Here is a 27,370-nt window from a genome sequence, read left to right as displayed (position 1 = left end):
CAATCCTAGGCTCCTAATTATCTACAGAATAGAGCTTAGACTGCTTAGCATTGCTTACCTGATTTGTCTGTTCATAATTTGCCCATTTTTGCCTTCCAGCCTCAACTCCCACCATTCTTCTTGCCCTGTATACTCCAGATTTGCTAACCCTTGAGCTGCTCTCCCAAGATCTATGCCCTGTGCTTTTGCATCTTTTCTTTCCTCTGCCAGGAATGTCTCGCCCTTCAGCTTCCTACTTGAGCTACAGAGATTTTATTATCCTCTAGATTACTCTCCAAACATCCTCATCTATGATCCTCTCTAATATCCCCTCCTCTCTTCATCTCATAATTTAAATCACCGACTTCTCTATGTTAGGTCTTTACCAATTGCAGGTGCTTCTTAAAGTTTCTGTTATTGCACTTACCAAATTGTGCTGCGGTTATTGGTTTAGATACCTTCTTTTCTCTTAGAGTGTGAAATTTTTAGGGGAGGACATGGATCTTATTCACATCTATATTCACAGTGCTTAGTATAGTGCCTGTCTCACAGTATGACTTGATAATGTAAAAATAAAAATGTGTTAAGGTATCATATTTGGTAGATGGAAATATTTCCTTATGATTTCCTTATGATTGATTATCTCCTGTAATGATATGACAATCTTCTTTAATCTAATGTCATACTTATTAACTTCAATTCTACTTTGGTTTATATTACCAACCATATGATTCTTTTGTTCAGATTTAATTGAGAGATCTTTGTTGAATATCTTATTTTTAGCCTTTTAATGACATATTGCTTTATAAGCAGCCAATTGTTGAATTTTTTAATCCAATTTGAGAATCTCTACCTTTGAAATGAGGTAAAAGACAGTTTCATGCTCAGTGTAATAATTTCTATTTTTTGATCTCCTTCTACTTATCTAGATTTGTATTTCTACCTTTTTTTATAATTTAAGATTTACTCTTTGCTCATCTTTGTATTTTTGTGAGGAATTTGCCATGTTTTCTTCTATCCTTAAATGATTTAAAAGTTTATCACTCGATTTTTAAACATCAGTGCCTATTTTAGAATAGTCCACAATGTTCTCAATTCTGTAGATTCTTATCTTTTTATAAACAGCAAAGAATTTTGCTCCTTTTTGGCTTCATATGCCACTATCATCCTATATCTGCTTCCATTCATAATTAATCTGGACTTAACAATTCTTTAAATTAGTTAATATTATTAGCAGTAATCAGCAGAGTTTTTATTTACTTACATCTTCAATTAGTAGTGTTTACTCTGGTAATTAGTATAATACTTGGTACAGATTCTCCAGCAGATGTTGGAGTAAATATCTTTATTTAGTGAATTTTCTGTCTTTCAGGGTATAAGAATGTCTCATTTTCATGCATGTATGAAAACTAACAATACCCTGGATTCAAGTATATGTTGTTCCATTATTTTTATGCTTTTGCTTTTTCATAGAGAAACACCAAGAAGTCTGATTTATATTCCATAATAGATTATCTACATTTTTGTCTTAGAAGCACATAGAATACTGTTCTTTGTTTGTATTGTTTCTTTAAAATGAGACTCTGAGATGGATTCAGTTTCTGATTGTTATGTATTATGTAAGAATCAGAGATGCTATTTATAGTACTATTTCTTTTTCAGTTATGAAATACTTAATCCATCATACAATTTTTTTTCTTTCAAAATTATTGTTATTGAACATTGAATCTTGATCTCTACTGTTTGGATATCTCAACTTCTTACATGCTTTCTTCACGATTTAATTTTTTTGGTCCTGGAATTTTTTAAGTGCATTTAGTTTTTGATTGCTTTGACCTTGAATGCCTATTAATAATATATTGCAGTTGATATTTTTCCAACATACTTATTTCTTCAATAAGATATTTTAACCTTACTATAATTTCATTGTACACCTCTTGGAGATGGTCGATTTTAGATTTTACTCCAGCAAATTCAGTGTCTTCTACATTTTTGTGGTACAGAATTTTTTTAATTTAATATTGTTTATTTACTTTCCTTGTTATTCTTTGACTTTTGCTGTTTTTTTAAAGAATATTTAGGAAGTATTTTTCTGAGGAAGGCTTCTCTTGTGACATAACGCATCATCATACTAAGAGTCTCATTTTATTTTCAGATTACATTAAATATTTCATACTTAAACAGTAAAGCAGTATGACAAAACATAAAATTGCAATGAATAGGTGTAGCACACATATACATATACAGAGAGAGAGAGAGATGATTTCCATAATATATGAGCTCTACAAATATTGATATTAATATTAATAATAAAAGATGACATCCCTATGAAAAAAAGGCAAGGGACATAAACTGGAATTACCCATCAAAAAGCCAAGAGGCCCAGTCACATAGAAATTTTTCAACCTCACTAGTAATGAAATAAATGCAAAGTAAAATGACAAAATATTGTTCTATTTCCAACAAATTGCAATGAATTAAAATCACTCATTTTGGAAAGAATATGGAAAAAATGGGCATTTATAAACATGCTTATTGAGGTGTTCTAACCTTCTGGACTGCAACTAGGGTAATAGTCTATTCTTTTTAGAGCTAGTCTGAATTTTCCAAATTTTTTACAACAAAGAACAGAAATTTTTAAAAAAGAAAAAGTAGTATATACATAAGCCTAGTAATAAATGATGAAGAGTCTGAGGAGAAAGAAAAACAGATCTGATGAAAGGTTAGGGAAAGAATCCTGGAAAAAGTAGCATTTAAGCAGTGCCTTTAAGAATTGGAAAGATTAATCTATAAAGACAATGGAGGGCAAAGGGCCATTTTAGGTCATGGAGAAAAAATTAGCAAAGATCAACAACCATGGTGCTTAGATGCTTGAAAGTTTTTAAGGGAATAGATCTTAAATGTTATCATCACACACACACACATAATTGTAGTTACGTAAAGGAATGGAGATGTTAACTAACTTTATTTTGGTAATCATTTTGCTATATATACGTGTATCTAATCATCACATTTTACACCCTAAACTTACATGTTATATGTCAATAATATCTCAATAAATTTGAGAAAAAAATAAAAATAAACAAAACTAAAAAACAGATGGGCAAAATCTTAAGAGCAAAAAAAAGAAAGAAAAAAACAAAACAAAACAAAGGGAAAACCACTGACAGTAATTTGTTTCCAATGCTAAAATTTGAGCTTTCAAGCAAACATTAGAATTCTTGGATCCACCAGTGTGACCTTGACAGTGTCTCAATACTAAAGACTTTTTCCATGAGATCGGTGGTGATATTAACAAATGTGACTTAGGTATTGCATAATGAAAGTTGTCATCATTTGGAAGATTGACATAACTCAGGTTGCCAAAGATTTCCAAATGAATAATGTGGGGTGTTACAAAATCATGACTGCTTAAAAGATCCATTCAAAGTGGAAGAGATACCAATGGATTTTAATATAGCAGGGTACAGAACGTTCACTGTTGTTATTGTTTCAAATCTTTATTATTACTAACCTTTACCAAAACTTTCTTGTTGAGATTTTCATGTTGTATCAAAGACTATCTGTAATTATCCGAAAAGTCTCTTAAAATAGCTTTCACTTTTCCAAATACACATTGAAGTGCATTTTCTTCATATACTTCAACTAAAACAACATACTGCAAATGATTCAATACAGAAGCAGACATGAGAATAGGTTATCTTTCATTAAGACAGATATTAAAATTTTGCAAAAATGTAAAACAATGAAACTCTTCTCACTAAATTGTTTTTATTTTGGAAAATATAGTTACTTTTCATCAAGATAAAAAAGAATTACAAAACCAAGGTGCTTAAGATATCTCCAAGATAACTTGTTGACCAGAGAACTGGAATGAAGTGGGCTAGTGCTGAGAAGTAATAAATATAATTTTTCTTTATTTTTGGTGCAAAATATGAATATTAGAACTGCTATATTATGATAAAATAATGGACAATGACATATAAAAATTCGTTCAAAAAAATAAATATAGCATGGTACCCTAGGCTGAGAATAATTTCTTCAGGGTTATATTTTCACAAATAAAAAACTTACTTTATGGTGGTTGATATTTTCTATTTCAAACCAATTTGTGGTAAAATGTTATCCCTGAAGCAGATGGAGATATATTCAGTGTAAAAGATATCACAATTGAGATAACAAACAAAAATAAACACTACCCAGCATAGCCTACATGTTCTCAAAAGATTGGCTTCAAATCCAGCACATTTGTTTGTGTCATTGACCATAAGACCAGAGCTAGAAACAAACTTGATACTAACCAAGCTTAAATGACTGCAGCTGACTATTTCAGCCAACCCCTGGTTCTCTGGATGATTTTAGCAGGATGAGTGGATATCAGGCCAGGCACATGGTGGCTACTCAATGAGGACTTAATTTGCCTTAATTTGCCAGTGGTGACTCCAAAGACAGTTGCCACCATGGTGACTCCAAAGAGAGTTGGGCCTGTTGGTAGCGGTTTGTAGCATATACTGCAATAAATTTCTCTAGATGTCTAGAGGAATATGGAGGTTCCTCTGTCTACATTCACTTCTCCTTTGGAGACAAAGCCAATGTACAAAAGCAGAGAGGAAGGAAAGCAGAAAGGCTATTTAATTTCTCTCTTTATGCCACTTAAACTCCCAGTCTTTGGATCGTCACTTGCAGAGTGAAGAGTACAGAGTTGACTACCTTACCAGAATAGAGTGTTGTTTGGCAAGTTACAGTTTTTCAAGTACTCCCCACTAACCCCTACCCCCACCTCTCCCAGAAAAAAAAGAAGTATAAAATGTGTAGAAGTAACAGAAAGCAAGGCTGGAGGAAGTAGAGACAGACTGGGGCTCATTTGCATTATTCTCCCTCTGAAATCAGAGGGATGTAGGTGCATGGCCTCATCACCAACAGTAGATAGATGATGCAATCTATTTTACTGTGTTAATCATTAGGTTTGGAGTTCTGAGAATAAATTATTTTTTTGAGTTTTATAGTTTCTCTCTAATGATTGTGTGTGCGTGTCTCAGAATTACTCCTTCGCTATGTCTTTTCAGAAATAGACAATGTTTGCTTTGTTCCAATGGGCATAGTCCACGCTTTGTTATCAGGAGGATTTCTCTCCTCTAACTCCTTTTCCTACCATATTCCTTTTCTATCATTTCCATTCTGTCCTCTCCTTTAAATTCTAGCCACGCCATTCGGGTTTGTGTGGTCTATATGTCAGTGCGGTTTTGACATGCTCTCTAATAATTCTCTCTGGCTCTATTTTCTCTGACAGTATTTCTAATATAATATTAATCAATTCTATTGTTTCTGATGAGCATATTGAACATAAGGGTCCAGAATAACATATTAATTGTAGTTTTGATTGTAATGTTGTGATTTGGGTTCTGTGGGTAAGTTTGTTCTGAATACCTGGAGTACCACATAGATTTTGTGTTGTCCGATCTGTCTTCGGTCAGAAGACCCTGCTATGTTCTTTCTAGGGTAAACAAGCCATCTTAGAAAATGCAATATGCAACAGTTTGATGATTTTTCAGAGCTGATGCTCATCAGCAGTGTGCACTTCACACAGTGTATTAGACATGCCCTGTTCAGGAGCTCAGCAGGGCTCTCTTTATGCAAGTCAAGGCTGAGAAGTTTCCGATCACGTGTCAGGCAAATGCTGTGCTCTTCACACAAGAGATGAGCTGTTGCTTTTCTGTGTGTTTTAAATTAAAAAAAAAAAAAAAAAAACAAGAAAGAAAAGAAAAGCCCAGTACAGCATTTATGAATAGACAGTTGCAACCTACTACCACTGGCTACATTATAATTTGACCTGCCGAAGAGCTCTGGAATCTAATTGATATCCTTGGGAGAGGTCTGACTGCTGTGCTGTCAATGGGGAGCTTAGCAGTCTGTCTGCTTCAGAGTTGCAGTCTTGAAAGGGCACCCGTCAGTGTGGGTGAAGAGTTCCAGAAATGTGTTCTCTCCTATCATCCCTACAGGACTTGTGGACCTACAGGCCTGACTCATGCCAGTGATGGCTGTGACATTTATGGGCTGGGCTGCATGTCTTTTATTGTGAGACAATTACTGGGGTAGTGCTGAGGCATGACTGAGCCTCTGGGCACAGTAGCTGTCACACCTACTGCTGAGGTGTGTGAATTAATGGATCCAGCAGGTTGTAGAACATTAACTTTAAATTGTCAGCTCCACTGTGAGTGTCTGATGGTCTTGCCTTTATACCCTTTCTTTCATTCTGGGTCTGAATTTAGAAGAATAAATACTTGCCTCGTTATTTTTAAGCCACTTAAAGAGTCCAAGCAGGAACATTGCTAGTTCTTGTTTCCTCTCAGTGGTTTTGGTGATGGCTCGTCCAGAACATGATGGAACGTTCCTTGCCTCAACTTTCTCATGACTGAAATAGTAGGAGACGCTGTTACTTTCCTGACCACAACGTGTCATTACTTAGTGCTGGTAGAATATGATCCCTGTCACCTCAGTGAATATTTAGATAGCTCCGTGTTTGGCATGGTACTAATGTAACGTGCAGAATACCATTGTCAGTTTTTCTTATTGTGTATGTGTGTGTATTTTTAAACAATCAGCAAGGTTTATTATTAGAGTGAAGTTGTGCTGGGCGAATATCTTCATGATGGTGCTTATCTTTAGTAACACAACAATAAGTGGAATAAGTTTCCATACCCTGGGCTGAAGGAATCCAAGGAGATTGAGCACGTAATAGCAGAATGACAGGCTTGTGGGCTACGTGGTGGCTTCAGAGCTTCCTTGGAAGCTGGCATGCTCTGTTAAGCATCGTGCAAAACTTCTGGCATTTTTAGCTTTAATGTGCTTGCGACAAAGTAAAGCATATTGTAAGATACTCTGAAATTTTGCACTATTCCCAATGAAGATGTTTTTTGGAGGGAAAGATAGTGTATTTTTTTAACCTAGAATATCAATCAGCCTGAAATATTCATATTAAAGTCAAGGGAGTATATTAATAACTTTTAGAATGTAAATTAGTTTGGGCTTCTCCATCTAATTCAGAATCTTGGCAATCAGATAAGTCCTTTCCTTCCTCCCCAGTATAATCCTGATATTTACACACACCAATTGTGACACTTTCCAACATGCCTGTAGCCCTTCCTCTGTTACCTTTAGAATGAAAACAACTTACCCAGCTAAAAGAGATGAATAATTAATCACTTAGTCCCACTGGGAGAAAATGACACATATGGCTGAGTAGCAGGGGGCATTAAGAAAAAGAGCTGTCAAAGGGTGCCCTTTCTTCCCAAATGTTAAAGAATGCTTTTTTTCTCTACACTTAGAATCAGAGTATCAGCAGGTAATGATAGGAGCAAAACTCATCATGGTACTAAATAGGAGGATGTCTAGAAAGGCATAGAGTAGAGCTAATTTTTTATTAAAAAACTAGAATTCGGTAACTATTGTTCTTATAAATAAAAACCATAATTAATTACAGACTCATCTGGATTTCTGTTCCCTGATTTAAATTAATGTTGCCAACCTTTGAGGCCACCCAAGACGATCTGGGGTCCACTTGGCTACAAAGCCTGGACATGAATCAAGCACAATCTCATCATACAGATTTTCAGGAACTCCAGAGTTGATTCCAAGGGATGAGTTAAAATCCATAAGTGCACCAAGCATTTACTATAGCATTAAAAAATATTATTTCACACACATATGTACTAGTTTTCAAATGCATACAGGTGCTGTTGTGATGGATAAAATACAGAATCTTTTTCTTTCTTTCTTTTTTTTTTTTTTTGGTGAGGAAGATTAGCCCTGAGTAACATCTGTTGCCAATCCTCCTCTTTTTGCTGAGGAAGATTGGCCCTGGGCTAACATTCATGCCCATCTTCCTCTAGTTTACACGTGGGACACCTGCCACAGCGTGGCTTGATAAGTGGTGCCTAGGTCCGTGCCCAGGATCTGAACCTGTGAACCCAGGCCTCCTAAGTGGAGTGTGCAAACTTAACCACTATGCCACTGGGCCGGCCCCACAAAATTGTTTAATTTTATCCCTAAATACACGGTGGCTTTTTATTTGTTGTGTCATCATGCATAGTCTCAATCAAGAGATTCTACATGTATAGTACATGGGAGTACAAATTTTTTTTGCCATTTGAAGAGATCCTCATTTGAGAGACCCCAGGATACTGGGTACCACTGTGATGTAGAAGATGTGGACCCAGCCTCCTGACTGTAGTGTAGTGTACCCTCACACCCAGAGCAAGATTTTCTCGGGAAGTAGCAACCTCTTTCACTGAGGTTGAAGGGCAATGACGGCATCTCTGTTAGGCCATTGTGGTCCCTGCTGCAAGAAAGGCATCATTTTTGCCTTCTAAAGAAGAAACTATCAGCTATTTCTACTTGTGAAGGAGTGCAGAGCAAGTCAATATGGATTATGCGGCAGGAATTTCAGAGCTCTGGAATGGCCCTGGTGTCATTTGAAATCCTTCTCACTCACTGAAGTTCACTTTAACTGTAGGATTTCGTCTTTGTTAAAACAGATACCCTAGGGAAAGGCTAGCCCTTCACATCTGTATCGTTGTTTATTTCTGATGTACACAGTGGGTTTTAGAACCTTGGGCATTGGAAGTGGAGGAATAATATCTGCTAAAAGGGGAAAGAAGATTAGGGGACTCTAAACCCTGTGTAGACAGTTCCTTTGCTCCAGATCTTGGCCTCACACGCTGCACTTCCATAAGTTAAGCCATCACAGTGAACAGCGCTGCCTTTCGGCATTTCCAAACAAACATTCATTTGTATGTGAGAATAGAGTTTGTAACGGACAGACAAGGTGAAACATTCAACAATATACTTCGGAGAACAAGACTTAGTTTTTAAGTCTAGAAGAATCTCATTTTATAGCATCAGAGCATTTCTGTGTAAGAAAGATGTGCTGGAGTAATTCTCTACTGTTATTTCTTTTGTTCCACCAATAACTTTATCTCAGAAATTGATTTCCTCCATGGTAGAGAAAAAGAGCTTGAATTGCTCAAGGAAGACACGTATGTGTTTACCCATATTCTGTCTCTCTGTTTTTTTCCATATCCAGTAAGTTTTAAGGAAGTTAAACTTTGCAGCAGTTTTCATGGGAAATATTGCTGGGAGTCTGCCTGGGCTCCACCACGACTGAGGACAGTGTTCAATGGAGGTGCTATTACCATTTGGAGTAAGGCAACACTTCATTGTGCAGGACTGAATTGCACACTGCAGGATGTTTGGGGGCCTGGCCACTAAATTCCAGAAGCATCTTGTAGTCATCATGACAACCAAAAAAACCAGCTCTGCCCATTTCCATATACCTCAGAAAAGAGTTCCACTCCTGGTTGAAAATCAGCCTCTTCTCCAAGGCAGAAACATGCTTTGAGGCATCCAGGCAAGGAGTCATCCACAAAGTTGAAACACATCCTTACAGTGATTACAAATTGGCTGCTGTTTGACTCCTGTCCTGAAAGCCTGAGCTCTTCATTCATCGACTACCTTTAGTTCCCAAATGTGAGCATGTGCTAGATGGTGCTGGACTGTTTTTGTTTGTTCTTTATTTTTTTTATTTTTATTTTTTTTTATTTATTTATATTTTCCCCCAAAGCCCCAGTAGATAGTTGTATGTCATAGCTGCACATCCTTCTAGTTGCTGCATGTGGGACGTGGCCTCAGCATGGCCGGAGAAGCGGTGCGTCAGTGCGTGCCCGGGATCTGAACCCGGGCCGCCAGCAGCGCAGCGTGCGCACTTAACCGCTAAGCCACGGGGTCGGCCCTGTTTGTTCTTTAATGAGGACTCACCAAATGCTGAGACAGTGGGATGAGAATGCCACTTCATTTTACACTGTGTGTGTTCATCTTTACTGACGTGTGTGTGCAGAACTGGCTTTTCCCACCATTGAGGGCACAAGAGATACTGCAGTGAGAAATGATCGCTTTTCTCTTCCTTTCTTCAAACCTCCCAATCTTTCCATCTGTACTTGGGCTTTCAAAATGCCACTGATAAGCTGACGATTTTGTTTTCGGGGCTTGATAGGGAGAGCGAGATTCAATACTGCAAACTGTAAGTGCTAATGCTGTCCCCTAGGCAAATACACAAGAGCACATCTGAAGAGATGTAAAACTGGTTTTTCAGACTTACCTTCCACAACTGGTTTAATAGAGCTTGTAAAAATATACTCTAATTGCTCTGTGGCACTTTTTACATTGTGAAGATTCTACTTCAAACCCTTTATGACTCTCTTGTTCCACAGGTAGATATTTACATTATGGCAGATACCTCTAATTAGCTAAACAAGAAAAACCTACCAATTAATTCCCCACATGGATATTAAACCTTCTGGACCAAGCTCCCAATGCCAGCATTCCGTTTCTACATTGTTTTGGATTGCCCACGTAAGTCCAGGTATGCTCATAAATACATATAAGCAGCGACTGTTGGAAACCTGGTTCATATAGAACTGGGATCCCCGATTCTGTGAATTCACACTGGAGATACAAGATTAGAGATTCTAAAGCACAGCAAATGACCCTACAAAATCTGCCAGCAGATGGTTAAGGGGCACCCAGGCCTTTGAGTCTTCTCTGAGACGCCCACAGAAGGTTGTTGTGGCTTAGAGCAGTGTGGTGAATCAGTTACAGAGAATGCAGATGTTAGGAGGCATTATCGCAGGCTGCCTAGAGTTTTATGTTACTTAGATCTATGGGAAGAGTGCGAAGGAGCAGATACTTCTATTTTTGTTCAGCTTCTGAGGATCAGAGTATAATAACCTCCCTTGGTCTGAAGGTCAGCAAACATTTCTTGATCACCATCTCCTCACTCTCAAGTCTTGGTTCTCTAGCTTTCCTTGTTGATTTCTTTCTAGATGACAGTAATTCTATCCCATATCCCTTGAGTCCTACAGGCCAACTTCTCAACTCCTAGACCATTCTGTGTTCAGCAAAAGCAGGAGTGACTCCAGAGAGTTTGAAGGAAGCTTTGCTATGGAGATTTTCTGTCAGAATTCAGGCACTGTAGATTCTGCCACTTATGCTGCCTACAAACATTTCACACTGGGCCGGATAAGCTGGCTTTAGAGAGGCAGAATGTGTAATTTCATGTAGAAAAAAAGGAAATGGACAATTAAGATTTCTATTTGAATGATTAATATATTCAGGGATTTAGGCTGGATAATTCCCAGGGACCCCTCGAGGACTAAAGTTCTATGGGTCTAAATTAGATCCAGTTCTTATAAGCAGTAATTTCATAGATTATTTTTTCGTACCCCCCTCCATGTCTAGGCATTAATTCCCTGACCCTAAATACTAGGCTTATGGATATGGCAGTTCAACCACGCTAACTGAATTTTTTCCTGGAGTTGCTAATCTGCTCACGTAGCATTTTTGGGTTCAATAGTCAGAGCTTCACATAAGCTAACTTTGAGATGACTTTGATTTTCAGACTCAGAAAGAAACAAAAAGAGGCAACAGGGCAGCTAACTGAGATACAACAGTTCTGAGCAGAGAGAGGAGGGTGAAAAATGCCCCTGAGAAAGAAGTGTCACGACCACGGTATGAGGAAGAAAGTCTTGACCAATGTATCTAGGTTTATATCTTTCCCCAGTTTAGCTTCTTCTTTGAGTACATATTCCTTCTCTGTCTCTCTCTCTTCTCTCTTTCTCTCTCTCTCTGTATATGTAAATATGTATATGTACATACATACAGAAATATTTGTATATAAATAGAATGTGTATTTATATATTATGTTTATTATATATTAATATTCTGTATAAATTATACATGTTACAGTCATGTATTGCTTAACGACAGGGGTATGTTCTGAGAAATGCATCGTTAGGTGATTTTGTGGTTGTGCAAACATGATGGAGCGTACTTACACACACCTAGATAGTATGCCTACCATCTTAAGGGATCACAGTGGTATATGCCGTCCGTTGTTGACTGAAAGGTCTTTATGCAGCACATGACTGTATCCTGAGTGTTTTGATAATACATGTAGAGAATTAATATATACTAAAAACATATGAAATATGTGTATTACCTTTTGTATGTGAGCACTAAATTCCCATTCATTAGGTATATTTGTCTACAAATATAGACCTTTTGTCTTGAGAATGCCAAGGGTTGTATTTTGCTCCTTTTCCCCTGAGTATGAAAGGGTCACCCTGAATACTTGCCCTTTGTGCTTCAGATCTGTGGAAGTTGAGCGCTGAATCAGCTGTTGCTGCAGTGCTAATGTTGACTTCACTTCTTTTTAACCTACTGGTATTTCCTAATTGTGTCATCATTTTCTAATTTCCTGTATTCTTGTGTGCATGTTTAATTTTTAATGCAGGGCTCTCTATGATCTGACTCTCGTGTTTTTTTCCAATCCCAAGCTCTATCCTATCTCTTTTCTCCTCCGTCTCTGAGCCCTAAGATCTAACCATTTTGAAACATGTCATGTTTCTCTTCTATTTTCATACTTTCTTTCTCTTCTGTTTCTCCCGTCTAGAATAACCACCTGCCTGAATTTACATGGCCCCCTCCCACTGACTGGCCAGATCCAGCTGAAGTATCTCCTCCTCTGGGAGATAAATTATGAGTTTTTCTTACCTCCTAGAGAGATGATCACGCCCTTCTTTGTGCTAACACTGTCCATTGTACACATGTTCTTAATAACAATTCTCTGGCCACTTCATACTCTGTTTTCAGGCTTGTCTCCTTTCTAGACTGACCATGCTTTATTCACTACTGTCCCTAGATGTGTCCCTACTTGGGTCACATCTGGCGTATAGTAGCTGTGTTTTGAAGCAAAGTGACTAGGGAAGAGACCAGCACTTCATGGTGGTTCCAATGTCAGCATTGAAGGACATACTATTTAACTTTTTGTAGAAAACTTCATTAATGACTATTACTCTCAGTCAACACGGCAAAAATGCCTAAAGTTTTTATCAGAATAAATTATTATGTTGACTGGCAGGTTGGGATATGCTATGGACTTATAAGAAAGGTTTTATATCTGTGCTACAAAAGCAATATAACTTCTTGCTTTCCTATGGCCACAGCTTGCCTTATACTGTATTAGATTTTGGAATTTAGCAAGAATGGCTTGAGTTTTAGATTCAATAGTAGATTAAAAAGAAAATCCTGGTTTGAAACAAAAATAATAATTTCCTAAAATTCTCATTTCTAGAATTTCCTTCTATTGAACTAAGAGTATTATAAAAGTGAAATCTTAATTTTCAGTTATCAATTAGACAAGGTCAAACTAACTCACCGGAAAGCAATTGTAAATTCCATTGTGGCAGGTGAGTAGGCTACTATTGGGAAGGCAAGTCTACAACTCCATATTTTCTGATTCCGGATCATTGTCCCACTAATAAAATACTGTACTGACTCTATCATGTAGGAATATATCATCAAGTGTAGAGGTAAAATGTGAGAAGCACTAGAGGTGATAGAGACCCTCTTTAAATAATAGCTCCTCCTCCAGCTTGACAGAGAGATAAAAGGGAAAAGATGCTGTGATAACATTTAATAACCATTGGCATCTGTTGAGTTCCTTTATGTGCCTAACAGTGTAATAAGCATCATAGACGTAATAATTAAATTGCTTTTTACGGAGCCCTACAAAATAGGTGGTATCATTCCCATTTAATTCCTGAAAATGTTGAAGCTTGGAAATATTAAGTAACAAATAGCCAGAACCAGCAGGGATCAAAATGAGATCAAGTCACAGTGTAAGGCCTTTGCTCTTGACCACATGTTCTCCTTCCTCTTAGAATTGGAGAATTCCCAAAAGTCAAGTTGGGGGCTATAAGAGTTAATTATACCCTAAGCATACCTGGAGACAACAAGAGGCCAATGGAAGGTCCCCTTGCCTCTTAAGTAAGAGAGGACTTGACTTAGTGATGGACTAGAAAGGAAACTTTATGTGAACTCACCTTCCAGGAGCCTGGCTTGATCCTCAGGCAACTTGTAGATTCAGAGCTCCAAAAGGTCATCCAAAGCCTGAGCTGCATGGAGCACAGCAGGTGGACTGTAGGCAGAGGGAGGCCTGGCCTTTTTCCCTAGATTGAAATACCTAAAAAACTCATGTCATTTTTTTTTTAATTCCACATGTAATGTATAACATGGTGATTCTAGTTGATAATACTGTATTGTATAATTGAAATTTGCAAAGAGTTGAATTTCAGTGTTCTCGCCAAAAAAAAAAAAAAAAAGGTAAATATGTGAGATGATGGATGTGTTAATTAATTCAATGGCGGGAATCCTTTCACAATGTATACGTATATCAAATCATCATGTTACACATTTAAATATTTACAATTTTCTTTGTCAATTATACCTCAGTAAAGCCGGTGAAAAAAGGTCATGTCAGTTGTATTCTCAGCAACGGCCCAGGCTTCCACCCTAAAGCCCCTCCCTCAGTAAAATATACTGTATTTACGCATGCTGAAGTAAATTAACATGCCAACTTTTGATATGCTTTCTCCTACATTCACCTCAGAATTCCAGCAAATGATTGCATGTTCATTTCCTTACTGGATTTGAAACCTGCTTTTTTGTTCCTCTAGTTACATATTCTTAAGAGTTGAAATTGCTCAGCATCCTTTAAAGTTTGCAAAGCACCATGAAAAATCATTGAAATGAAAAGCACTAAAATATGTAAATTGTTGCTATTGTTCTTAAGTACTTCTTCACATAAGATTTGATCATTTCAAAGACAAAGTAAGATTTCTTTCATGTCAACAGTGATTATGTTTACAGCATGTGATCCGTCTTCGATATATGAGCATTATTACTTTTGTAAAGTTAAAAATGTTGTTTTAAACTTTTGGAATTTATATTCCATTTTCATTAACCTTTTCTTTTTCCTGCTTTCTTTTTTTCCCTTTATTTTTAAAGAAAATTATCAGTTTGGAGGCAGTTGCAAAGGCGTGCAGTAGTAAAATTGTCAGTAATTTTATATTAGACACTGGTTTATAGACTCTCTGATTTTAAAAAGCACTTTAATTTTCTTTTAGTGTAAAATGTAACAAATATTGATTTGGGGGGACATGCACTCTACTGTGTGTTATCTGAGCAAAGATCTTAAAAGTTAATTCTTTCAAGTAGACAGATTATAAACTAGCATGCAGAGGCGCATTTTCAATTTGCAGGAAGGTTATTTTTCTGACCTCTGGGTCAGGCTTATGACAGTTCACTCTTCTTTTCCCTTCCCCCTACCCCGCTACACTTATTAAAGACAAAATTTTATTACTATGTTGGCCAAACAGTAACAAATTTGAGGTATTTTCCCTTTTGTCTTTAGAAATTAGAAACATTCTAATGCAGTTCTGAGTCCTACAGCCTTCAAAGCCAGGACATTTTGTTGATAGTGTATTTCCTGAAGTCTGCTTTGGGAAGCATAACGACTATTCTCTCAGGATTCCCTCGGTCAGAATTACGACTGATGATGTGAGTCGATAAATGCTTCTTCACCTGTGGTCAGTGTAACAGCAAAGCTCTGGGGACAGGAGGTATCTGCCCAGAATGGAGCTGTAAACATCTATGCAGAAAGTCCTGGAACAACACACAGGCAAAGGAGAAGAAAGCTACCAAGAGTAGAGTGGGATTTATGGACTGGTAGGGAATTTTAAAATAAAAGGTTATGCCTGACTTAGCTGTCACCTTTAAGGAAAGAAAACGAGATTTTTCAAGAATATTATGCAAATGTAAAAGTGACCTAATGAGCATTTATGGATAAATCCATATTATTGTTCTAAGCCAGGTCCTGATGTGCTGGTATACAGACAAAATGTAGATCAATTTACTCATTGCAGGATTGGCGACCGTACTAATTGTGATTCATAACTGTCACCCACCACTTGTGCTATTTGAGAGCAATTCTGAGCATAGGTAATTACGGTAGATTGCCCCTGTGCCAAGCAGACATTGCATAAATCCTTCAGCTGAGGTAAGACTGACAAGCTGTGAGTAATAGACTGTACCTTGGAAAAGATTTATATTTGAGGCCCAGTTAGCTGGAGTGCTTTATACTTTTCATTTCTCAATAACTTGACTGGAACTAAGGCAGTCAGTTATTTCCCAAATTCTCCATTTTCATGATAGGATAATCAATAAAGAGCAACTATTAATTTAGAGTCACTCTGATATACTAGGACTAGACAGTTTTACTATGATATTGATTACTTCTGTAATTTACCACTGGGCGTAAATGCCAACGTGATCCAGACACTTTGAAGGTCATTAGAAATACTGCTAAGCGCTTCTAAGTGATGCAACTTCACTTATTGGTAAGTACAAAGGTTTTGCTGTCATAATCAGTTGGACTCTTTCATTCTCCATTATGCACAGGGCAAAAGTGTAGCATGATTTCACCAATCATACGTCACACCACAGGTCTAAAACAGAAGGGCAAAGTTTAGGAGTATTTTTTTCTTTATACATGGAGTTCTCAGAATGAGGTCCAGGAATGATTCTAGGCCACTATCTTTCCATATATCAGGACCTTGGGTAGCCCCCAGTTGTTATCCTGATCTCTCTTGGAGAGGTTTCCTATTACAATCAGCTATTGATCAAGGAGTTTTCAATAAACAAAGTGTTTTATGTGATGCAATTCAAATAGAGTCTGCAGAGATGTCCTACAGACACCTGTTCTCTCCAAAGTTCCATAATTTCCCAGAGGATATCTCAGATGATACAACTTATGAGTTCTAAAATTAAATATCTATCAAATGGAATTCATGAATCCTGCAAATTATCTACGTTCTCTCAGTACCACGTTACTCTGTTAGCATTCATGCTGACCACTTGTTTCTCCCCAGGATTTGAGATTTTGGAATAATTGTCCAAGTCTTCATCTCCTTTATCCTTCCTTATCTAGGCCATTGCTGAGTCCTGCAAGACTCTCTCCTTTATCTCATTCCATGGCCATCTAGCACACACATTCCAAGCGGTTTCCTCACGCAGAGTGGCAGGAACTTTTGGCCATACTATTATTTTAATAGGATCGTTGCACTTGCGTCATAGGTGGCATCTACTGATCCCTTTGGAAATATTGCAGTAGGTTCTTTCCTGGCCAATGACCCAACCACCTAATGCCCAGTGAGGCTGTTTTGTCTTCTTCAAACGTATTGGTTTCTCGTTTGGTTTTTAGTCCAAAATTTCCAAGCCTTAACACATAGCAGATTCTTTGTCTACATATATTCTTTTTCTCCCTAACAAATCAGAACCCTTCAATCTTACAAAGTGCTACCTTTGTTATATGGAACAATAAACTGCAGTTTTAAGATATTATGTGTTTATAATATTTTGTTATATTTGATCTTGCCTAGTTTTTAACATGCTTTTTTTTTTTTAAATTGCTAGCGCTGATCACTTTTTTTTTTTTTTTTTGGTGAGGAAGATTGGCCCTGAGCTAACACCTGTTGCCAATCCTCCTCTTTTTTTTTTTTTGGCTTGAGGAAGATTGCCCATGAGCTAACACCTGTCTGTGCCAATCTTCCTCTATTTTGTATGTGGGTCACCGCCACAGCATGGCTTTGATGAGTGAACACTTTTTTTAAACCACGGTGTAATGTCTGCTTCATATCTACTAGGACTAAATTAATTAGTGTCACTAGCGAAGCAACAAAGTTTGAGACTCTGTGGGGTATTGGTTGTAGCATTTTTTTTCTACATGTTAAAGTTCTTTGTGAGGAGAATCAATATAAAGACACACACACACACAATAGAGGCCAGCCGTCACTAGATTAATGACAAGTCTATGTTAGGAAGCCATTGTGTACGGCTGTGGTAGAAAACATACATGGTCAAGGTCCAAGTCAAAAGTGTAAAAGGGAGAAAAAAGATACAATTTTGGAAGACTAAAATCAAATCATTCAGAAATAGCTAATAGAAGATAAAAAATGAGTGATTAGCAGATGTTTTCAAAAGTCTGTTTAAATGTTTCTAGATGTCTCGATGTATGTAAATAAATGCATGTTTTTATAAGCAATTAACCATTACCTGTTTTATGAAGCTATATTAAAAATAAAGAAATATCATAGCGTCTTTCATTACATAGTCTGAATGCTCTCTGAAAGGACAAGTTATTTAGTTTTTTTTTTTTTTTTTTTTTTTTTTTTTAGATTTTTTTTCTTTATTTTATTTTTTTCCCCCAAAGCCCCAGTAGATAGTTGTATGTCATAGCTGCACATCCTTCTAGTTGCTGTATGTGGGACTCAGCCTCAGGATGGACGGAGAAGTGGTGCCTCGATGCGCACCCGGGATCCGAACCCGGGCCACCAGCATTGCAGCGCACACACTTAACCACCAAGCCACAGGGCCGGCCCAAGTTATTTAGTTTTAAGTATTAGAAATCTCCATGCTTACAAATTCATACAACTATATATCACAGTTGATGAAGATTCACTGAAAAGCAGTTAAATATATTTAAGAATTTTTCAAATAAGATGAAATGGGTGTAGATTTTATTCCACTTACATTAATCTATGTTATCTAGATTGTAAACCTTTTTTAAAAGTGAGATGAGTATAACTTACATTTCCGCTCACAAATCTTCAAGAAGATAGAATTTTATTGAGAAGGCAAAGCTTTCCTACTAAATTAATATATGCCTTGGGTTACATGCATTATTCTTAGTGCAGGTTAATCTTTTGGGGGTAATTATGGTCTCATTTAACAAAAATTCACAATGGTGAATTATATGGTACCCTAGAGATACAGAGATACAGAACAATTAATGAGTCCCAAAGGTGTCTTATCTGATTTTACTGCTGACCTCTTAAATGTGAAATCATTGCTGTTATCCCTGTTGAGGGAATTTTCAGTTCGTGGAATGGACCTGTTTCCCGAAGAATAACACGGTGCTGTTCTCAAGTTGTATCACTTTTCCTGAAGGTTAACTTTTTGATATGATGGAAAAGAGTCAACATTTGTAAAACTCAACCTCTTAGCCTAAATGCTGTCTCTTACGTGAGTGCAACATCAGCTCAGTGACAAGTGAGCCATAAGTGACTACTTTGATACCTCACTCAAGTCGTGTGTGGGTGTTCTAAGGTCCTGGCAAGGACGGAAGTCATTTTGCAAGAGAGGAAAAGCTGTGTTCTAAGTTGCCTAGGTTCTAGGACAGGTTTTTTGTTCCTACCAAACTCTTAAGTTTGTAACAACTGCTTTCAGACTATCATGCAGCAAAAAGAGTGGATCAATAGAATCAATCCTTTTTTTTTTCAGTGAAATTAAAAAATTGAAGGAGGTTTGTGGAAGTCTATCGAGTACTTGGAAAATGACTGGGTCATAGTGTAGTCCCTAATCGATTAGGCATGTATATGTTGTGGGGCGGGGCGGGGGGGGGAGTGTCTGAACTTTACTTTTGTTAAAAAGTCAAGTTAAGCAATTGCATTAAAATTAAAGGATTATTTTTATAGTTTACTACATTATGCCCAAGGAAAATTATTTGAAATGGACTCGAATTTAGGGACAAAGGAAAGATGATACAAACAGATGTTATAAGCATTTTCATCATCAAATCACCATGAAAAATATTGGGGTATTTGTCATAAGTATTATTACGAAAGAAACTGTTTTGGGACATTTTGTCAACACAATCCTGTAAAATAGTATTTCATGTGACTGGCTTCATTCTCATGAATTTAAACCACATATATTTAATTATCTCCTTAAGCTTAGCTTAAGACCAAGTAAATACAATTGTTACTGCTGGCAGAAAAGATCAGCTCATTTTGGGTCACTCATTTTAGCTCAGCGGACACCCCTGATGGATTCAAAAATAAAACACAGTGCTCCAGAATGCACAAATTTTTCCCCAGTGGTGGTGACATGGGGGTCATTCTATAGTGCTTTCAGCACAGCTCCCTAGGACTATTGTCGATATCCTTTCTTGAACATTAATCCTCAGTGACATAATTGTTACTCTTTTAATAATCAGTATGCTAAGCATTATATGACCGGGAAGCTACTGCCTGAAAAGAGATGTGCCTTAATGAAGGTTCTCCTTTTTGAGATAATTTTGGCTGCTTATCAGAGCAGCAACAGCTGTATTTTGGACTTACTTAGAGTTTCTATTTAATGCACCATGAAAAAGCAACAAGTGATCCACCAGAAAATCATATTTTGTTGAAAGAAGTAAAGCAAAATGAGCCGCAGTTCTACAGCAAAGAGTCTTACAACAGTGGGGGGAAAATTAAATCGGGAGTATATTTTTTCAGTGTTCTGAGTCTTTTTTTTTTTAGTTTGTACTTTGAACTTAGTGTATATTTGTTCAGAGTAAAAATATTTTTGGAATCCTTATCAGTCAGAAAAATGTCTTCTTCAATCAAAATTAGTTGGAATCTGTAGCTAAAATAACCCATTTCCCTCGTTTGTGGAATGGCTGTCGAGGATTTATTTTTACAAGCAAATGGCAAATGCTTGCTCCAATGTATAGCTGATGCAAATTAAATGTATATTCTATTTCATAAATGAAGGGGGAATTATTGGAAACACTCTTTCCCTGATCAGTAAAAACTGATTACCATCAATGAAGGGCCTGATTACTAACCACCGGCTTAGTGTTTAGCTGGAACATCTGGCCGACTGAGAGGGGAAAATTTGCTGAGCTTAAAAAATGTTTATTCCAACTTGCAACTCATGCATGTATAGAACACAGATGAGGAAACATCTGATGTCCTTTGGATTTCTGTTGTTAAACAAACGTAACTCATCTTCAAGCAAAAATTTAGTGAGCTTTTTTCCTCACTGATTTGGCCTCTTAAGCTCTTGAGTAACAAGGACTAGAAAAAAAAAAGCATAAAAAAACTTAAGGGTGATTATAGCCCTTAAAAATGCCTGACAGATATTTTTGACTTTACGTTTCTTCACATACAGTGTGATCTAGGCGGATTTTTATTATTTTAATTCAACTCATGTTGTTGAGTGAATGCCATGTTCAAGGCATTCACTGAGTGCTGACTGGAGACCATGAGTTCAGGACCAGCCCTGCTTGACTGTAACCCTGTTGCTCTGACTTATGCCCCGTCTATGGCTGGCACTCGGCTTGCCCACTCCTCAGTGCTTGGTTAACTCTTCCTAAGCTGCAGTGCAAATGAATCTGCTTAAGTTTCATTTTCCCTGAGACTCTTTCCTTGACCATTCAAGATTAGGTCTGTAGAGCTATAAGTTTATCTGTTACTTAGCATGTATAATTGGCATCATGATTTCTTGTTCGCTTACCAATCCTCCCTTCCCAAGCCGATAGACGTAATTCAGTGACTGTGTTTTCCTTCACCATTGTATCCCAGGCTCTGGAACTAATCCTGATGCATACCAGGCACTCAGTAAATATCAGCTGAATGAATGAATCAGACACTCTTCTTCTCCTCGGTGCAGTTTAAATCTAGGGAACAAGGCATGTGTAAAAGTGACAATGAGGCAAAGCAGAGTAAGGGAAGTGCTGAAAGAGAAGTATTAAAAAAAGGAGCGGTTATGTGCAGTCGTGGCCGCTAGAACACTCTTCATAGAGGAATTGTTTGGGGGATAAATGCTGAGTTACATAGGCTACTAGTAAGACTTGTATATTTTTTTATTCATTCTTCTTAATTTAACTTAATTTTGAAAAGAATACATACTCATGGTAAAGTATTCAACAGTCTTCAGTCCTCTTTGAGTTGTTCTCTGCAACATTTTTGTTCATAAAAGGATGCTCTCTTCCCAGATTCCTACCGGGAAGCTTCCTGGGATTACTTTTTGCCACTACAAAAGTGGAATTTAAACCTAAATTTCCAAAAACATAGTAGCCAGCTAAAATTAGCATGGATTTAATGCTCTGGGTCAATTTAAAGTGACATATGAACATCAGCGAAAAAAAAAAAAGTTTCTAAATCCTGCAAATCTCAGTGGGAATTTTTCATTGGCTCATTCTGTTACAATCTTTTTCTCAGGGATAAGGTTTTCTAAATCAATATTTTTTTAAAAGCGTGCCCTTTTGTCTTCCACTAAATATGGTAGTCTTTTTTTCTTCAATGACCACGTGAGAACAGAAGGAAAATTTCTTCTCAGAGGAGACAGAGCAAAGGAATATATACTTCTTGCCAAAGGTTATCAGAGTTTAATAGTAGGAAGGAATGTACACTTCTCTAAACAGAATGTGCTACACTTTCTGAAGCTGACACCGTTTATTTAGTCTTATTAAATCACTGGTAAAACGATCCAAGTTTAGGAGGAAAACAAGCTGTGAATGGCTGCTGCATGTGGCAAAAATGGAGCCCTCAAGGGCAGCAGAGATTTCTGGGAGGAGAAATGCTCGGGGTCAGGGAGGATCCCGTTTCTCTGCCACTCCCTGCTCCCAGGCCTATTGGTACTGCTTTCTTCTCTCACTCACCTACCCCTGACATCTGCTTGCCCGCTTTATTCCTCCACTTTTGCCCCTTCCATATTTTTTTAATTAATGTTTTTCTCTTGTTATTGTGTACTTACTTTTATTTTCTTTGCTTTTTATGTTATAGTTATTTTATGAGTGCTTTGGCACCTCCACCAGATAAGAATTAAGTTGAAGGCAGAAGTTGGCAGGTGCGCACAACCTCTGAATGAGTGTGGGCCTTGCAAGGCTAGTTCATGCTTCACCTGTATCCTCTAAGTTGAAGTCAGTGTTTTCCCACTTTGGTACACATCAGCATCACCTGGGAAACCTTTTACAACAAAAGATGCTGAAACTCTATCCTAGACCTTCTGGGGCTTAGATATCTGTATTTGTTCAACGAGTAGTGGAGAACTATTTAGTTTTGGGAGGAGTGGATGGCCAACCATTCTGGTTTGCCCAGGACTGAGCGATTTCCTGGGCTGTGTTTTATAAATAAGACATTCCTGAGCAAATTGGGACAGTTGGTCGCCCTCTTTAGGAATGAAGACCAGAGCCAAAACGACGTCCATCTTTCTACTTTCTTTCAATCCTAATTATTCTTAAAACAAAACTCTATACTTTTATGGCTATAAAATAAATAGATATGTTACTTATCATTTTTGTTCTTCAGATATGCCTGTCATTCCATGGCTAAATAGATATAATAATGTCAACAATCTCATAACAATGATTTTAGAATTACATGAGATAAAATATGTAAAGCACTTAAGATAGCGCTCATACTAAGTGCTCAATAAATATTAGCTATTAATTCTCTTTCTGTATGCCCAAAGGTATTTCCTTCCTGGCTTCTTGAAATACTAATCTTTGGTGATGGATATTTCTCACTAGTCTTCTGAGCTGGCAAGTGGTCTGATTCATGCCACTATTTCTTCGAGCTGAGATGTTTTTACCATCTCCTTTGAAGCTGAGTCTTCTTAGCTAGTGTGCTAACTGAATTTGTTCTCTCAATGCAAAGTGGCTGGTCCTGGAGAGACTTGCCTGCTCTGAGCATTGTGGAGGTTTAGAGCCTTCTCCACACTCCCCATGGCAGGAGAGGGATTCTACCCACCTTCTTTCTGGATCCTTCTGTGGACTCTGATGATTTCTTTCTCAGTGGACATCTGTTCCCATTTCCAACAACCGCTATTTGAAGTTTGCCTGCAGAAGTCAGCTTTCCAACTTTGTCTAGTTCTCAACACTTTAACTTTAGGTTAATATTACACAAAGACCCACTTCTTCTGGAAAATTAATCCTTTCCACCCACATACTTTCTTGATCAAATAAGGTCATAGACTTATTTGGTGCTTACTTAAGCAGCTCTCATCCTTAGGATGGTTTACAATTTGCTGACCAATTAAAGCACAAAACCCTCTGGGTAGAAAAGGATGTACATTATAACCTCATCCGGTGTTCCTTGTCGTCTTATCTTCACAGTCTCAGAAACCCACTTTGGTCTCAAACACCAAGCCCTTGGCTCATCCTATTTTATGCTAAACATCATACATATACTGAGGGACTGCTGGCACCCTCCTCCCAAGAGTAAGCAAACATGTAATCTGTAAAAGCAAGTTGTTTCGGTCACTTTTATAGAAACTAAGTAGCATCCAAGGTCATGAAGTAAGTCAGTGAACTAACTGGAAACACAACCAAAGATGACCAACTCCCACCTTGAGTGCTGCCCTAGATCATGCTTTCTTCCTCAGTAAAGGCTTCCAAGCAGGAAGAATAAGAGAGCAAGCCTCTAAATTATACATGACTGTTTGTCTCATTTTCCCTCCGTGGCTAATTGAAGATGCAGGGAAGTGCTGCTGTGTTGGCTTCATCTCTCATATCATCGCATTTGTCTCCCAAGTGTTGGGGAGTACATTTCGCAGTTTCATCTTATTAAGGGCCAAATGGAACTTGGTGGGCTTTGAGGAGTCCAAGGTTTACAGGTTCTCTGTCTTGGTTCACCCTGAGGTATGCAGTTCATTTTTTGTTTGTTTGTTTCCCCTTTTAGTCTAAAATAAATAAATAAATTTTAAAAGTCAAACACATGAGATTTGCAGTTGATAAGAAAGGAATGCGGATTGACTGCAGAGAAGCTGTCAAAATGTTTTAACTACCAAATAAGGAAAATGTAAAAGTTCTCTACCCTTATGAATTTTAAGCATGGGAGGAATCAAACTTGGATTAGATTTGACAATAGAAGTTCAGACTTTATTGTATTTTGTTTAGTCTGATAAATATTAGGACTCTGGAGGGAGGGTCGATCCAAGTCGCCAAAACCTCAGTTCTGCTTGGTACAGTGACTCACAAATCACATTTTGGAAAGAGAACTCATACCATATCTAACAATATGCTTTTCGCATATAGTCTTCATTATATTTCCTTTTATATGATATTTGTTCAGTGATCTTTGAGAACTAAGCACCAAAACTATTAATAAAATGTCACGAATGATAAAGGAAAGTAATGACATCCACTAACACTAGATAACTGTTGGATGATTCATTACTTCTGTATATGTTTCTTGCTCTTATTTACAAAGATATCAGCATTGCTTAGGTTTAGGGCTGTCTGTGAAAAAATTAATCTTTTCACCCTCTTCCAAGAAAGGTCTTTGAATATTAAGTTAAACAATAGACTTAAATGTGCTCATTTAAATCTGCAACAGCTAAAGCCCTATATCTCCTGCTTTTTCACGCTTATCTTGTGTATAATATGGAGTTTCTGCATAATATGGAATTTGCATGGATAGACATGAAGGATTTCAACTGGAAGGTGGGCAGTGAGGCAACATTTGAGAGGGCAGTAATGTAAGAGGAGGTGTGCTTTGGGAATATTAAAAGGCAATATGTCTAGAAGGAAGAGAAACAAGAAGAGAGAAGTCTGGGTAGACATTCTTGTAATTTTCTGTACGGGAAAAGTCAAAGACAAAACTAATAGGATGTTGTCATAATAGACGCTGGGGTGTGGAGGCAGAGTAATGGAATTTCAGAATGTAGGTCCTGTACAGGCTTTGCCAGCCACATCCTTCTCCTACCTCTTCAGGTGAGGACCAGACTCCTGAAAGGCTGAGGGGCAGGTGCCGGATCACAGCATCATTCTGAAGGGTTCTCCAATCTGACCCAGAATCTGGAGTCCTTGACTCCCTCCCACCTCCTTTTCTATTATGACATGCTGCCTTCAGGAATGAAGGCAGCACTAAGAAAAATTGAAGTCATGTCAAAAATAAAAATTCCTTCTGTTCAGAGATCTTATTCTCTCTTACTTACATTGTGGGACATTTTTTCTTCAATATCTTCCTGTATAAAGTAGGCCATGACAGTTAAGACGTTGCTTATCCTTGAAAAGAAAGCACTTTTAACGAAGAATTTAGCCAAAAAAACAAGTTGAGAATAAGAGGGAGACAATTGCGAGATGATGTAGTCAAGTGCCGCTCCAGTTACTCTCTTTATTTGTTCAACTTCTTAGTTAGCTTATATATTTCAAGAACTTCCCAAACAGATTTAATAGTCCATTTCTGATCCTCTTGCCTTATTCCATGTCTCATTTACTGCTTGATGGTTGTAAGGATTCCTGGGTACTATTAAATTGCTTCTCTGCCAAATTCCTTAGCCAACCAGAAGTTAGGGCAGCCTTCTCTCTTTGGTTTTCTCACCTCCCTTTCATTGGCTCAGTCTATGCCCTTTGACTCGGCAACTCCTTTTCAAAATATGATCTGTGGTTTCCATAGCCATCAAACCGTTACCTGTTCTGCTTCACCCACCAGGGTGTCTTCCTATTAGGCTCTGCTAAGCATTGAGTCTTAAAAGACTGTTCTTAGTCAGCTCCAGCTGCTATAACAAAATACCATAGACTGGGTGTTTTAAACAACAGAGATGCATTTCTCACAGTTCTGGCTGCTGGGAAGTCCATGATCAGGGTGCTGCAGATTCGGTTCCTGGTGAGCTTCCTCTTCCTGGCTTGCAGATGGCCTTCTTCTTACTGTGTCCTCACGTAGCAGAAGGTGAGCTCCTACTTCTTCCCCTTCTTATAAGGACATTAATCTCATCATGGAGGCTTTACCTTCATGACCTCACCTAAACCTAATCACTTCCCAAAGGTCCCACCTGCAAATACCGTCACATTGGGGGGTTAGGGCTTCAATATATGAAGTTGAGGGGAGCACACATGTTCAGTCCATAACAACTGCCATTGGCCACACTGGCTAGATTCATTAAAGAGGTGGAGGATGGGAAGCACAGCTTGCCAGCAGGGCAGCTTCAAGACTTCTCTTTAGGCGGAGGCCTTGTGACAGTCCATAGTGCCAACAGACCTCTTTTTGCCGTGCGGCACACAGCTCTGGAGCAAGGAGATAAATCCAAATCAGGCAGTCAGCAAAGCTATCTTTGTTTAGATGCCTCATGCCCCATAGCAGCCAATGTTTCCAAGAAATCCATGGCATAGATGCCATTTTATATGACAAGCAGCGTGCCAGTTAGAAAAGTCACCATATTCAGGGACACCCTAAACTGTGAAGACCGTTCCAGATATTTATAAGTTATTTCTAGTTTCTCCCAGACTAGATCCAATTTGCCAATCAGCCTCATTTTTCTTGTAGGTACTACTCCTAAGGAACATAGTTGGTATATATCAGGTGACCAGGGGAACAGAGCTAGAACGTTCACTGAAGGTCAAGTTCTCATGAAGAAGGAAGAAGACTTCTATTAACCCTTTGCCCACACTCCTGGATTAGTGGATACCCTCTCTTCTATCTTACTTCTTTTGAAAGCCATTTCTAAGAGCACTGGAGTATTTTGGGAAGTTATCACAAATTGTCTTATACTTTTAACTTGATCAGGAGATAAGTTATGCTAATATTAGACACTTTTCTTCAAGCTTTCTTTAGCATGTTACTTTTACCAGAATCCCAGACACTAATGACACACTTGATGTTATAATTAGTAAAAGTCATGTATAATGCTTGCATGATGGATTAACTTTTTTCAGAAACTCTCTTTAATAATG

At 37.7% G+C, this 27,370-nt stretch overlaps 1 protein-coding gene across 7 annotated transcripts in view; it reads left to right on the top strand.

Annotated features, from left to right (window-relative positions):
• GPC6 (glypican 6) overlaps positions 1 to 27,370 on the top strand; it is a 1,052,395-nt gene that overhangs the window by 446,178 nt on the left and 578,847 nt on the right. The window lies entirely within an intron of this gene.

Source organism: Ceratotherium simum, chromosome 10, assembly GCF_057802395.1.
Source record: "Ceratotherium simum simum isolate JZ-2026a chromosome 10, ASM5780239v1, whole genome shotgun sequence".
Classification (NCBI taxonomy): Eukaryota; Metazoa; Chordata; class Mammalia; order Perissodactyla; family Rhinocerotidae; genus Ceratotherium; species Ceratotherium simum.
Note: the sequence above shows the minus strand (reverse complement) of the source record. Positions and strands in the feature narration are given on the sequence as shown.